This window comes from Quercus lobata, chromosome 12 (assembly GCF_001633185.2).
Source record: "Quercus lobata isolate SW786 chromosome 12, ValleyOak3.0 Primary Assembly, whole genome shotgun sequence".
Classification (NCBI taxonomy): Eukaryota; Viridiplantae; Streptophyta; class Magnoliopsida; order Fagales; family Fagaceae; genus Quercus; species Quercus lobata.
In genome coordinates this window covers 32075316-32091204 of record NC_044915.1, presented here as the reverse complement: position 1 = coordinate 32091204, position 15889 = coordinate 32075316, and positions in this window count along the sequence as shown.

Below are 15889 nucleotides of genomic sequence, written 5' to 3'. Positions count from 1 at the left end.
TGTAACTATTGTATTTACAGTGCCACTTGGCACTGTAGTTACTATTCAAAACTTGGGGAAAAAAAAAAAGGAAAAGTGACTCACGAAACCAAAGCCCAAAGCCCTGTAGCTACAATTGTTTAGCGCATTCGCCCACGTCAATAATTATGAAAATATTATAAAATTATATATATATATATATATATATATATCAGCTTACATAAATATTTAAAAGGAAAAAAAACACAAACCGATTACTAAAAAAAAATGTAGCTATTGTAGAAGTGGCACTATAGTTATCAAAACTTGAAAAAAAAAAAAAAAAAGTGGCTTACGAAACCAAATCAGTGTAGCTACAGTAATTTAGCGCATTCGCGCTTTTATATATAGTAGCTACAGTGCTAGTTAACTAAACCAAAAGCACTGTAACTATCATGCATACACGCATTCGCGATAAAGCAAAAGCACTACACAATAAGTTTTGTAATATTTTCTTAAAATATTTATTTTTAATTGTGGTTAGTCATAATCTTATATTTTATTATTTTATTTCAACTTGTAAGAAATTGACACGTCAATAATTGTGAAAATATTGTGAAATTTGTTGTGTAAGTATAACAATATATATACAAGCTTACATAAATATTTAAAAAAAAAAAAAAACACAAACTGAATACTGAAAAAAAAAAAAAAAAAAAAAAAAAAAAAAACACACTTTCGGCACTGTAGCTATAGTGCCAATCAATAATTGTGAAATTTGTTACGTTAGTATAATAATATATATACCAGCTTATATAAATATAAATGTTAAAAAAAAAAACTTGAGGCACTGTAGCTACAGTTCCGGTCAATAATTGTGAAAATATTGTGAAATTTGTTACGTCATTATAACAATATATATACCAACTTACATAAATATTTAAAAAAAAAAAAAAAAAACTTTAGGGACGGTAGCTACAATACCGGTTAACTAAACCAAAAGCACTGTATATAAAGAAGAAGGAAAAGACCAAAAAAAAAAAAAAACTGTAAAAGAAAAAAGACAAAAAAAAGCACTGTTTTCGTTACAATGCTTGCACAGTGCAAACATATTGAGTGCACAATGCTGAAGCACTGTAGCGGCATAGCTGATTTTTATATAGTTTATAGATTTAGTAGATATATGGGGTTTACTAACGTGTGTCCTTAGGGTATATATTAGTAAACCATTTTAGAAAAAAAAAAGTTTATCGAAAAACAAGAAAGTAATTAACTGTTTTGACAATTTTTTCAATTATTCATAAAAACTTTCTCAAAATAGATGGTTAATATGTACTCTAGGGGCATACATTAACTAGACTTATTTATATATATATATATATATGTGTGTGTGTGTGTGTATGTATATATTATTGGTTTTTTAAGTTTTGAAATCATAGATTACCATTATTATCATTAATTGATTGGATAGATGACATATGTATTCTAAAAATAAAAATAAAAATATATAAGATGTAAACTTATCCTTTTAAATATTTTAATTAATCTATATATATATATATATATATATATATATAAAACCGAAACCTTTGCTAGCTCCACAATTTTTCATGTCATTTTTTTTTTTATAATTATTTTTTATGTTTTATTTATATTAGAATTTTTCCATTTATTCCCCCCCCCCATCAGCTTTCACGTCACCCTTTTTTTTTTTTGGTTAATTCTTCTTAACGTTTTTGCTAAATAAAATGTTTTTTAATTCTTCTTAACATTTTTTAGCTAAAACGTACCCTATGTGTTTCTTTTCTTTTTTTTTTTTTCTTTTTTTTAATTCTTCTTAACGTTTTTTAGTATTATATTATATTAGAATTATCAATTTAGAACCCTAATCCAAGTTACAACTCTTTCTTTAGCCTTCACGTCTAAACCCTACAACCTCTCTGTTTTCTAATATACACTGACACGCCAAAACTCGATCCTCCCACCGCCACCGCCACCATGGATCACTACCACTGCATCGATTTCTCTTTGCCTCTCCATCATCGCTCAATCCAGCCCATCATGTTTTATTTTGAGGTAATTAAAACATGTTTTTTACTCTCCTTAATTTCTATATTGCTCTCTCTTTATCCGCTTCAATTGTTCATGGAATTTTGTTAGTTTGTGGTTGTGGGTTGCTATGGATTTAGGTTTTTTTGTTTTTGTTTTCATGGAATTTTGTTGGTTTGTGGTTGTGGGTTGCTCTGGATTTAAGTTTTTTTTTTTTTTTTTTTTTTTTTTTTTTTTTTTTTTCTTTGCAGATTTCCACGTTTTCTTCTTCTTACTTTGTTGTCAAATCTATGGCAAAGAAGAATCACGAAATTTTTGTAATTAGATTTTCTTTTTCCCTTTTTTTTTTATGCAATTTTTATTGGATTTTTGGTTTCTTGGGATTCTTCTATTTGGTGTTAATTCTGGGTTTGTTTTAGTTGATATATAGTGTTTTTCTCATCTTCATTTTACATTGGTTTGGATTTTATTTTTCCCTTTTTTTGGTTATGCAATTTTTATTGGATTTTTGTTTCCTGGGATTCTTCTATTTGATTTCAATTTTGGGTTTGTTTTGGTTTGATATATAGTGTTACTGTCGTCTTCATTTACATTGGTTTTCCCTTTTTATAAATTATTATAATCTCTGGGTTGTCTTATATGATAGCCTACGGAATGTTATGTTAGGGCTACCGCTATTTTGGATTCTTTGGGAATTTTTTTTGAAGGTCGGGGTTAGTGAGTATAGTTGTTTGAGAGTTATATAACTCATTTATAGATGATTATGCAAGATGGGCATGGTATTAGATATTATAAATTTGAGGCAGAGATTCAGAGAGAGGGTTAAGAGAGACTTAACAAATAGCAAGCTTTAACAAATACCTCTATCATTATGCAAAATCAAAAGGCATATTACATATTTTTAATCTGTTAACTTCATAACCGAAAAATACATAGGTACCTACAAAAACCTCATTTTATGTTTTCAATTTTTAGGCACAAAGGAGCCTGCACAAGCCTTGAGAGAAAAAACAACCCTTGGTTATATTGATGCTGGTGTTGCTTCAACATGGTACTCTCTTTTCTTTTTAAAATTCTCTCTTTTCATTAAGTTTTTTTTTTTTTTGTTACACGTCGTTTGATAAAATTTGTAAGTGATTTTTTGTTGTTGTTCTAGAAGTCATAATACATGGAGAGTGGTAAGGAGGAAGATAAGTAGGGAATGTGATGCTGTGTTGTTGATTTAATCAGGGTGAGATGTATTTGTTGGCCTTATTTTCTCAATGTCATTTTTTGTGCGATGTAAAAACATGATTGTCATTTTTTTATGCTTTTTCAATTGAACCGGAATGGATTTTTTTCTCCAACTTAAATGAATGACTAGCTTTTATGTACTGCACCTATTCTTTGAACTTGCTTTCAAGTTTCATATGATTATATTCTTTAAGAAAACATGTACATACTCCAAATTAAAAGGTAGACTCTAACTATTCGTATTAAAAATTTGTTGTTTTTTTCCTCTTGGAATATACTTTTAAATCCTTTATGAGATTTTGTGTTACCAATATTTGCTATAGCTCAATTTGTTGTATAATTTATAGTGGTGGAACTATTGAGTGTGTATTTTGGTTTCTACAATGAAAATGGTTGGTTTGAGATCTCTAAATGTGACAAGACTTATTTGCGAAGTTTTGTTTAATGGTGGGGAGCAGAATTTTGTGTTGGGTAGGAAACATAGGCAACCACAAAATTTCAGAGGATGGTTAGAGATGATCACCGGAAATGGAAGTGGTGGCTGGATGGTATGGATGATATAATATATTAAGTAAATGTTTTGAGTTGTTGTGAGAGTGAATATTATTTTTTCACTTTAACATTAGAGAAATCGATGCATCAATAATAAAATTTATATATTTATTTTATTAATATATTTCATTATATTTTTCTCCTCAAAATTTTGATAGAGATGGTAGTAGCTTCAAAGCATACACAAGTAATTTATTCATATTATTTTTTTCCTATAAAGTTTTATTCTCTCATCGTCACCATTATCTACTCATCAATATATTTTAGCGTACCAATTACTTGCATTGGTACCAATTATTGAATTTCCAATAGGTTTAATTCTTTTTCTTGGTGATAGGTTTCAAATTTGCTACATAGAACATTTGGTCTTTGTTTTCCTTTTTGTTCTTGAAAAGATATAATAATTTCATCATTAGATGATAGTTGGAAATATTTACAAATTTTCAATTAGTCCAGAAATTTGATTTTCCAGCTTCTAGGGATGAAGGAGATCAAGATTTCAAAGGCCAATTTGATGTAAGCCATGGCTTTTGTGATGGGTGGAATTCAAGAAGCCTGCAATGATATTTAAATCTTTCAACGGTATCATATACATAATACCAAGTTTTGTATTTTTATATTCCCAGGTAATATATTGTTTTAACCAATCCAGTTTATTGTATTTTTATATTCCCAATATTTGATAGTTGTTTTAACCAATTTAGTTGATTGTATTAGTTGCGGTGGAGGTTGGCTATTATGGTCAAATCGAAACCAAAGGCATGTGGATGAAACTTTGAAGTTAGTAGTGGATTTGGTGCGAACAACCTGTACACAATATATGGAAGTTTAGAGAAATAACCAGTCTAGATAGCCTGTTGAAGGGTGTACATGGCCTCTATGGATTTGGGGCTTCAAGCAGTAGAGATAAGAGTGTGAATTTAATAGTCCAGTAGATGAAGTAAAGTCAGCTGGACCTACCAATTTGAGCATTGGCCACATCCTTAATGATGTTAGACTACTTGGTAGTTGGTTCTTCTATTAGGTATATATTTTTCTCTTGTGGCTTTCCTTGAACAAACGGACCAGCAGAGAAGATAACATTTGAAGCAAAGAACTGGCTGGGTTTGCTAGAAAATGATGTATTGGATGGAGGAGCATCCCCCATGTATTAAGACTCTACTAAACAGTAATGTACCTGCTCATTGAAAAAAAAAAAAAAAAACCCAAATGTATTTGTAGTATTTTTCAGTGGAATTTCTTGCTTCCTTTCTGCATTTTTAATATAGTGATACTCCAAAAAATTTTAAATCAATTTTTTTTTTCTATTAAAAGTTGTGCTATTACCCCAATCCATTAAAAATCACTACTCATGTTTTAGTTTTAAAGTTGTAATATCTATTGGACAATATAGTATTTTGTGTTTAAATGCATTAATATTGTTCTTTTTTTAGAACCAAAAAATTGTCATATTTGAATGATATCTTGAATAATCACTAACTATATATAGTATATTATTAATGTCATCTCTTATTTATAAGCATTTCATTTAATTATATAAGTTATTCCAACTAAAAAATAATGAAATGAAGATTTGAAATAATATTTTAAACTACCATAAATAAATATTCGATATAAACTAAAATTAATAAAATTTTCTTTTTAAAATCTTATTTTCAATAGTTTTCCCGTGCATCGCACGGGTTAGCGACTAGTTATATATATATATATATATATATATAATTAGTAGTAATTCTAAAACAGTACACTGGTACCGAAATATTTCATTTCTTTGACTAAATCGAAATGGCTTTCGGTATGGTATTAACTTCCTTAGCGATTATTGGTAAATAAAAAAGTAATATTAGTGGTGTATCCATATCAGAACCACTAAGAATTATCTACATCGATAATTTTGATGAACGTTGTAAAATAGTTTGTGACCTTAGCATTTTTTTTTTTTGGGAAAATGTAGCAGTAATTTTGGTGATACTGATAGTTTGATAGTTGATACCATTACTTGGACGTATATTTTTTCCGCAACAATAGGAAAGTGGGAAGCCAGTAAAAATTTTTGGTTTGTCAATTAATCATCCATTAAGCATGTGTTTGGAAAAACAAATTCCATGTGAAGTATGATGTAAGGGAGTCAATACCATACCTGAAACTATTTCGGTTTAGTAAAAAAAAAAAAAAAATTTGATATCAATTAATATTGGTATACTATTTCAGAATTATTGCTAATTTATTATATATATTGTAAGGACGCGATTCGTGGCGGACCGTAACAATGTCGGGTTCGCACGTAAAAAGGCCCCTAACAATATCATTTGTAGAGCGTGGGTTTGGAAGGCTAGGCCCTGGTTGACAGGCGGTGGGTTTTCGCGGTGTTCGTACGAGCTTAAGTTTCCCTACACCCCTGGAGTCTTTCTCCTGGAGGTGGGCTGGGAGGCTTTGGTTTTTGGCCATTTTTCCCAACCCACTTATCGGTGCACCTTCCTTTTTATTATATAGTCCGTCTTGGCTGATCCTGACCCTCCACTTGTAGGTCAGGTAGGAGCTTATTTCTGTATCCATCCCATCAACCGTCCCGTCTAACTTTCTATTAGTTGCATGGATCGACGTTTGCACCGCCCAAACGTCTTTTCTCATTAACCAGCTCTGGGTATTGGCAGGTGCATTTACTGAAGGGGGTGGGACGCACTTTCCTTGGTCCGAGTTCACACCCTGCTTCCCTATGGGCCCCATTCCGTTCACATCTCCTTGAGGGGGCTGTTTGGGGATTGCCTACACCGGGGTGTTGGTCTTCCCGCTGAAGCTATGGAATGCCGAGGACAGGGTAAGTTCTCAGCTGTTCCCCTTGTTACCTCGGCCGCCGAGCATTCGTCTTCGGCAAGGTACCTCCTCGGCACGGGCCCTGGGCCCAGATAGAGTTTGGGCCGGACTGCAGAACTCTCGGACCCACATATATATATACATATATATATATATATATATATATATATATATATATATATTTTCCCGCTGAGAATCCAAATCCAAATACTAATACTAAAGGTCTGTTTGAAACCGCTTATTACTGAAAATTAAAAATACTGTAGTGAAATAATTTTTAAATACGTAAATAATGCTGTGTGACCCATTTTGAACGAAAATTTTGCTAAAAAAAAGAAGTTTGTGGGTCTTGTGCTGTACAGCACGAGACCCACTGTAGACACATTATAATGAAAATTTTGTTGAAAAAATAGGTTTGTGAGTCCTATAAACAGTGCACGAATCCACTGACAGACGCATTCTTCAATCTTGGGCATTATTTAATGGATGCTACTGTAGCCGCGGGTCCCACATTGCAAACGCCAGACACAAACGTTGAGGGAAAACGCTATATACAAAAGCTCACTGAGCCTCCGTTTGGATACTAATGAAAAATGAAAATTATTTCACTATTTAGTTTTTTTTTTACTATTCATCAACCTCACTGCACTTTTTGGTACTATTTTTGGGTCTCACTGTATTATTTCAGCAAATTTTTATTTTTATTTACAATATTTTCAGTAATAAATTTTTAATTTTAATAAAATAAGCAGAATTTAAATAGACCTTAATACTAAAAATAATAATATAAATTATTTTCTTTTGGACCAATGACATATCAATGACATCATGGAACTGACATATGGTACTCAATAATTAAAATTTGAAATTGAAACTTTGAAAGTGACTTTCACGTGGGTTTGGTAGAAGAAACAAAATAAAGCAGGGAATCTATTAGGCAAAAATAGTCAAATATCACGTTTTAGTAAAATTTTCGATAAATTAACACTGTTTCAGAAATATGAAGTAAAATATCATTTTTTTAGTACTCGAGTTCAAAATAGTACTCAAGTTCAGTGAACTCGAGTTCCTAGATGAGTCGTCAGAGTAGCACTGCTGACCTGGAATTTAATCAATTAAAAAAACAATAAGGGCACTCCATATTGTGAAAATTGAGTACTTTTTTAAGGTACTCGAGCTTAATAAAGTCGAGTACTTTTTTTTTTTTTTTTTTTTTTTTTATACTTTTTGCCTGGAAATCCCTTTTATCCAAAGCAGTCATGAAGAACTACAGCATCTCTTGAGGGTCTTCAAACAAACATAGTATATACAAACAGTTCACTAGATGATCACAACCATCCATCAGGAGAGGGTGGATCCCATCATCTGTCCTTTCATGGTCTTTTAGGTCCAAGTGCCAAGTTCCACCCCCTTCCTTTCGAGAAATTATTGGTTCCTCCGGGAGGACCATTGATGTGGTCCTCCCGGCTCCTGTAGCCAATAAGAAAATGCCACGTGGCCATTTTTCTAATTCAGCTCCACATCAGCACTTACCCATTACCTTAACTCTTGTTAACAAAACCAAACCAAGGATAAAACTCAGCTCCACTTACCCACAACCGAAAACCCAAAATCAAAGCCAAAATCGAAATCAAAATACAGTCTTGCTCCTCTGATATGCCGATACTACTACAAGAAAAACCCAAGGCGACAACAAATCGGTAGAGATCCATCTCTGTATTTAACGGCACATCTTTTTAGCACATTCCAAATTCACAAGCAAGTTTTTCTTTCTTTTCTTTTGTACTATTATACTACAAAAATAATTGAAATTCAAATCCATTCACAAATAAAGTCTTTTTTTTTTTTTTTTTAGAGAATCCACCACAACAGAGAGAGACGCTTCTCCGAATGAACTAAAAGTAAATTTCCTTATTCAGAATCCTCACCAAAACGAACTTGAAAACACCAAATCCTTTAGGAAACGAGAAAAAAATGCAGAGAAAACAGAAGAGAGAAACTTTAATCAGTACGCATCAATCTCTACACATGCTTCAACTTCAATATGCATACATTACCAGTTACAATTATGCTATTTCCTCTGTTTGGGTACCGAGAAAGTGTAAGGAAAAAAAGTGAAGAAAATACAGCTTCTAATCTCAGATTCTGCTTAACTCGGCTAAGGCGAGTTATTCCGATCCAAAACCACTTAAAATCTTTTCCAAAAAAAAAAAAAAAAAAAAAAAAAACTCGGTTATGCTTTTTCACTTGCTTTGCTGTAGTATTTTCTTGGTAACCAAATGGAGAGTAAGAGTTAAAAAGACCTAGAGATTGGAAATGGGAAGTATCTTCCGAGATCATGCATGGAGAGAGTGGAGTCACGAAGGACTCACCGGAGAACCCATGGTTTCTGGCAATGGTGGATTGGAATCCCAGAAATCACAATAAACAACAACAATAAAAAATTTCCATAGAGAGAAAAAAGAAAAGAAAAAGAAAGAGTGAGTTGAGACCGAATATCAGAAGAGGAAGGAAGAAGAAGTGAGTGCCTAAGGCAGAACAAGTCTTTGATTTTGGGTTTCCGGCTATGGGTAAGTGGAGCTGAGTTTTAACATTGGTTTGGTTTTGTTAACAAGAGTTTAGGTACTAGGTAAGTGCTGATATGGAGCTGAATCAGAAAAATGACCACATGGCACTTTCCTTTTGGTTGGCAGGAGCTAGGAGGACCACATCAGTGGTCCTCCCGAAGGAACCAATAATTTCTCCTTCCTTTCCTTGCTTACACCACAGTAGCACAATTACCTAAGCTCCATACTAACTAGAAGTTACAACACTTGACTGAAATAGAAGAAAATGAACCAAACCAAAGACTTCAACTTTTAAAAGTAAAAAACTGGCTGACTGACTGACCCATAATGAGAAATGACAAGCATAGATAGAACTTTGTCAAATCAGAGCCAACAAATCCAACAGAGCTAGATTTGGATAGTCCCAAGCGCCTCTCAGTACACCTCCATGCCGGTACATTTTCCCACTGTGCTTTGAGATGATAAGATAATGATGGTAGCGTGGGGTACACTAAAAAAGTTTTGAGTTTTTACACAAATAATAATTAGGTCTATACCTGGATTCTAGCTAGGGCTATATGTCGCTTTTTGTGTGAATTAAAATGATCCCAACTCTGCTCATTAGTGGCAGTGTTAAAACGCCTACACTGCTTGTGGGTTAGTGAAGTTAACAAACGCATACCCTTTGTTAAACCCTGTGCTGCAAGAAAAAGAAAAAGAAAAGGAAAATCGGGATCCTTAGAGTAGTTAATGCATTTGAATTAATTGTAAGTTAGGGTGGGGAAGCTAATTATAAGCTCAAGTACCTTCAAAAACACTTCTCCCTCCCTCGATTTAAATATTAACATATTATTAACATCAATTCCCACTTTTTTTTGTATGGTATTTTACTTTCCCGAAATCAAGTACTGGGTAATTTTTTGTTTTTTTTTCACTTTTCGTTTTGTAAATTTTATATTATTAAGTGGATTATAAATATTTAAGATAGTAATTAGTATTTAGAGTGTGGACTGTGGAGTGATTTATCTTTTTCTTTTTATATGGTACTCTACTTTCAAGAAATTAAGTACTTATACCGTATTACTTTTTTAATCGATCAAATTTTAGGTCAATGGTACCATGTTGGCGACTCACCTAGAAACTCGAGTTCACTAAAAAATGGTTGTTCACTGAACTCGAGTATTTAAAACTTGATTTTGTGAAACTTTTTTTTTTTAGGGAGGATTTTGTGAAACTTGAGTACTAAAAAAGTGATAGTTTGCTACATATTTTCAAAACAGTGCTAGTTTGACACAAATTTTGCCAAAACGTGGTAATGGACTATTTTCACCTGGTTTGTTGAATGGGCACTATAGCTACAGTGCTTTGGTTGCAACATGTGCACTGTTGCGCTTTCTTTATTTTTTTTGCTGCTTTCTTTTCTTTTCCTTTTTTTTTTCCTCTGTTTTTTTTTGGGGGGGGGGGTAATATGTCCTGTATATATATATATATATATATATATAAATATATAAAGCTGTTAGTTAATACAATAAATTGTCACAATATTTTTGTAATTATTGATATGTTAATTCCTTATAGATTAAAATAAAATATCATACTAAAATCCTCCATAACTAAAATTAAAGATTATGAAAAAAGAAATGTTGCATCCATAATATTTTTCTAACACTTACAAAATTAAAGGTATTATGAAAAGAACCAAGTTGGTGAATTTGTTGGCAAATAGTCCTCCAGGATGGAAGTCTTGGAAGTTCCATCTCCCATGTGGAAGTGAGGTAATCAATAAACATCCCCACCACTGCCAAGTTGATCATGCTATGGCTCACAATCAATCCTGAAGTTCATTGAATTAGAAAACAATATTTTTTATTTTTACAAAAAAAAAAGAGAGAGAGAAAAAAAAGAATACAAATCTATTCTCTGTCAACTCGAACATTAATGAAACTTTTACTTCATTTTCGGAAATTATTACCAAAGATGAATGGCACAGCCTTTGAGAAGAAGATATAATCGTGATACCATTTCCCGACTTTGCCGTAGATCCTCGAGAACCATTCACTACACATTACCATTATGGGTGGGAATCAGAGATTCAAGTACCTAAGAATGATAGAGTTCTTAAAAAAGCAAACACGTTTGGTTAGTGAAACTAAACATAAGTGAAAAGGATAGCCTTTAATACTAAAAAGTTAAATTGATATTTTTAGTACTACTATGTACAAAAAGTGTGCAGCAATAGATTATCTAGCTATATGCATAAAAATTTCTAAAATAGAGAATGACACTATAAAAATAGTCTCTAATAGACTCTCTATATCCGAAATTTTTTTGGCTCATAAACAATAACTCATCAAGTCTAATGGATTACTGTTCATTCTTTAAATGTATTTTTCTATTATAATAATCAGGTATTGAATAAAAAAAGTTGGAAGATGTGTAATTGTTAAAAAAGAATAAATAATGAATGAAGAAATAATATTTAAATGAGATAAATAATGGGATAAAGAATCAGTTAGAAAATATATTTGAAAAAGTGGATAGGTAAAATATAAAAGTCACTGTTTATTTTCGAAATAATACAAAAAATTTGCCTAATCTAATAGAAATGCTCTTAAGGGTTATATAAGTAAAAACTTTTACCTACTCAACTAAAAGTAAAAAAAAAATTTTATTCCCGTCGTTAAAATAATATTTCTTTCTTTCTTTTTTCTATTTCTTTTTTTCCTTAGCTTTTTTTTTTTTTTTTTTTTGGTTCTTTTGGCATAACAAAGGATTTTATTGGATAAACATAACAGAGTTTGATAAACAGTACAAGACTACATTACAAGACGCGAATAACATAACAAGACTTGGTTCCCTTGTATGAGTCTCTAGTTGCTCTTTTTGGTTAGGACTGAACAAGGATTGTTCTCCTTTGCCTTCTGCTGGTGTTTCTTGCTCACATAGGCTGAGTTGTGTGCGCATATTGTCATAGGTTTTTATTCCTCATGGACTTTTATTAGTAAACATTTTTTTTTTTGGATTTCTTCATAAATACTTGCAATGGGCCTTTCTTGCTATGGTAGCATGATATTTTTTTTTTTGCCAAGCGTTGATAATCTTGGGCTATTTTCTTTTTGATAAAGTAGTGTTAATGAAAATTAGGTTTTGATGTTGCCAATGAGAATTGGGCTTTGATATTGCCAATGAGAATTGGGTCTCATTGGCTTTGATTGTTGCTAATGAGAATTGGGCTTTGATGTTGCCAATAAGAATTGGGTTTTGATGTTGCCAATGAGAATTTGGTTTTGATTGTTGCCAATAAGAATGCCAATGAGAATTGGGTTTTGATATTGCCAATGAGAATTGGGCTTTGAATGAATCGCCATGGGTTTGAATCATGGGCTTTGATTATAGATTTTGAATTCCATTGATAAAATTTGTTTTGCCATGGACTTGAATTATGAGCTTTTCAAATATTGGTAAGCATAAGTATTCTTGGGTTTTAAATATAATAAGGTGTGTGTATTTGAAAGTGAATAGGTGGTACTTAAATAAAATTAGGTGTAATAAAAAGAAAGTACCCTAACACCATTCATTCCTCCTCGGACTACTCACGCTCTTGGCCAAGGCTCAAGGTCCAAATATATGATTTTAGGAAGTTATTAATATGAGGTTAAAAACCTTTTGAAATATATATATATTTTCAGAAGACTTTTGAAATAAAATTGGTACTACGTCTCAAATTGTTAGTCTCTTATTCTATTTTGGGATGTCTCAACCTATGGTCATTTTTGAAAACTCAATAAATAAATTTTTTATTTTACCCTTTTAATTTATTTATAATTTTTTAAAAAAATTTCAATACCATTCTTTCACTAATGTTTAAATTAATGTGGATAATTTTGGAAACTTGTACCTATCTTCTATATATAAAAAGCGCGAATGCGCTAATGCACAGTCATAGTGTCTTTTAGTTTATTCAATTGACACTGAAGCTATAGTGCCTACCGTTTTTTTTAGTAATCGGTTTGTGCTTTTTTTCTTTCTTTTTAATATTTATGTAAGCTGGCATATATTTTGTTATACCGATACAATAAATTTTACAATATTTTCATAATTATTGAGGTGTCAATTTTTTATAGGTCAAAATAAAATAATAAAATATGAAACTATGACTAACCACAACTGAAAATAAATTTTTTGTAAAATTGTTGTAACACTTGTTGTGTGAATGTTTAAAATCTACAATACTTTTTGGTTTGTTTAATATGTACTGTTCATTACTTCATTTTTTTTTTTAGTCACTGGTTTGTACTTTAAAAAAAAAATATTTATATGAACTGACATATATATATTGTTATACTTACACAACAAATTTTTTTTTTTTTTTTTCAGTCATCGATTTGTGTTTTTTTTTTCTTTTAAATATTTATATGAGCTAGCATATATATTATTATACTGATACAACAAATTTCACAATATTTTCACAATTATTGAGATGTCAATTTCTTATAGGTCGAGATAAAATATGAAATTATGACCAACCAAAGCTGAAAATAAATGTTTTGTGAAAATGTTGTAATATTTGTTTTATGAATGTGTAAAAGTTACGGTACTTTTTGGTTTCTTCAATATGTACCGCTCATCACTTCATTGATTTTTTTTTTTCTAGTCATCTGTTTGTCCTCTTTATTATAATAATAATTATTATTATTATTATGAGTTGACACATATATTGTTATACTGGCATAATAAATTTCACAATATTTTCACAATTATTGAGGTGTCAATTACTTATAGGTCGAAATAAAATAATAAAATATGAGAATGCGACCGACTATAATTGAAAATCAATCTTTTGTGAAAATGTTGTAACACTTATTGTTATCATAATATTTTCACAATTGCTGAGATCTCAGTTTCTTATAAATCAAATAAAAAAAATGCTAAGTTCACAACATTTTCTCACTAATTTCATAACAAATCATAGGTAAGCTACTATTGATGGATAAAAAAGTGATATCAGTCATGAGTCCATTTTAAAATCAGTAAAAACTTGTCATCTAGAATTTGTTATGAAAGTCTTATGGAGTTAGCATTTCTATAAAATAAATAATAATATATCAGACCGAAACTTACCACGGCTGAAAATAAAAGTATCGTGATATTTTGTTATGTTCCTAGACTTCTTTTTTAGTTTAGTCAAATTTGGTGTGCAAAAATTCACTGTTTCACGCACAATTTTCTTTTGTTGGTTTTTTGTTTGTAAATGTTTTTTTAAATGCATAGTTTAAAGTGGTTGTCCTAATTAAAACCCAATAACAATTTACCACCAATGATTTGTTGTGAAAATGTCGTGGATATAGCATTACTCTAAAATAAAATTATAAAATATCATACTAGGGCCCACCATTGCTAAAATAAAGGTATTGAGAAAATATCGTGACATCTATTGTGCTCCTAATTTTTTTGCTTTTTTAGCCACTTTGTTGAGCCAAAATTCATAATTTTACAGACAGTTTTCTTGGGTTGACCTTTTTTTTTAACACAATATTTAAAGTAAAAAAACACATAGTTTTGCCAACAAAAAAGAATTATGGAAAAAAATATTTTCCCCCTTTATGTTTGGGGTAGTTTCATCCCCCCAATTTTAAAGTTGAATAATTTCCATCTTTATATTTTGTAGACAAGTATATAGTCCTTGTTGTTACTCTCTTAATTAAACCCTAACAAAATCTTATGGTTCCCAGAAAATTTCATTGTGCAATATTTAAAATGCCTCACTAAATTTTAATGACCCAAAAATTTTCTTTGTGTATTTTGAGTTTTATGTGTTAGTCATACTTAGAAAGTAAAAATGGTGATGTATGGTATTCTATTTGTTACCTAGAGAATACTAATTTATTAGTGGTTTAAATCTTCTAAATTTATAATTTTATCTAATAGAAACTTCAATGTCATATGTCTTTTGTTATTTTGTTATTATTATTATTATTCTTTGTTTTCTTCCTTAAAAATGTGTTCATTAAAAATTAAGTAAACTAAGCATTGTAATTAGGCTCATAAAATAAAATGATAAAGAATGAGGTATGAATAACAAAATATTCATTGTAAATGATTATAAGTATTTAATTTGATGAAGAGTTTCAATTGTAGCGTGTGTCATCATTTATTGCAAAAAGTTAAATATTGTGACAATGTTTTATCAAAATTTAGTTGTTTATTGTTGGAAGATGACGACATTTGTTATTATTCTTAGTATACTTTTTTTTTGTGAGTAGATACTGTCTTTAGTAAATAGGTTCTAAGAAATGAAAAAAATATTTTGTATCAAATGATACCACGTCATCCGTATCAAAATCTAATAAACGAGAAACATGTGTGCAAAAATAACTACCCACTAACACATATCTTTCAATTATTAGTGGGTTAGTTATTTTTTGCTGACACATTTTACACTTATTAAATTTTGATACCACTGACATGGTATCATTTGATACCAAATACCTTCTCCTAAGAAATTATCATATTAAATAGATAGCCATATGTTAAATAACTATTCTAAATTTAAATACATGATTTGATATTACTTCAAAAAACAATTTTATCTTAAATTTTCTTACTTAAGGGGTAGCACGTGCCTTGCACGTACAATCCTTACTAGTTTTAATTAAAAGACAATACATTAAATAATTCTCATTTATAAAGTTGGATTTTTCTAAACAACAATGGAAGTATTTTTTATAATGTATTTT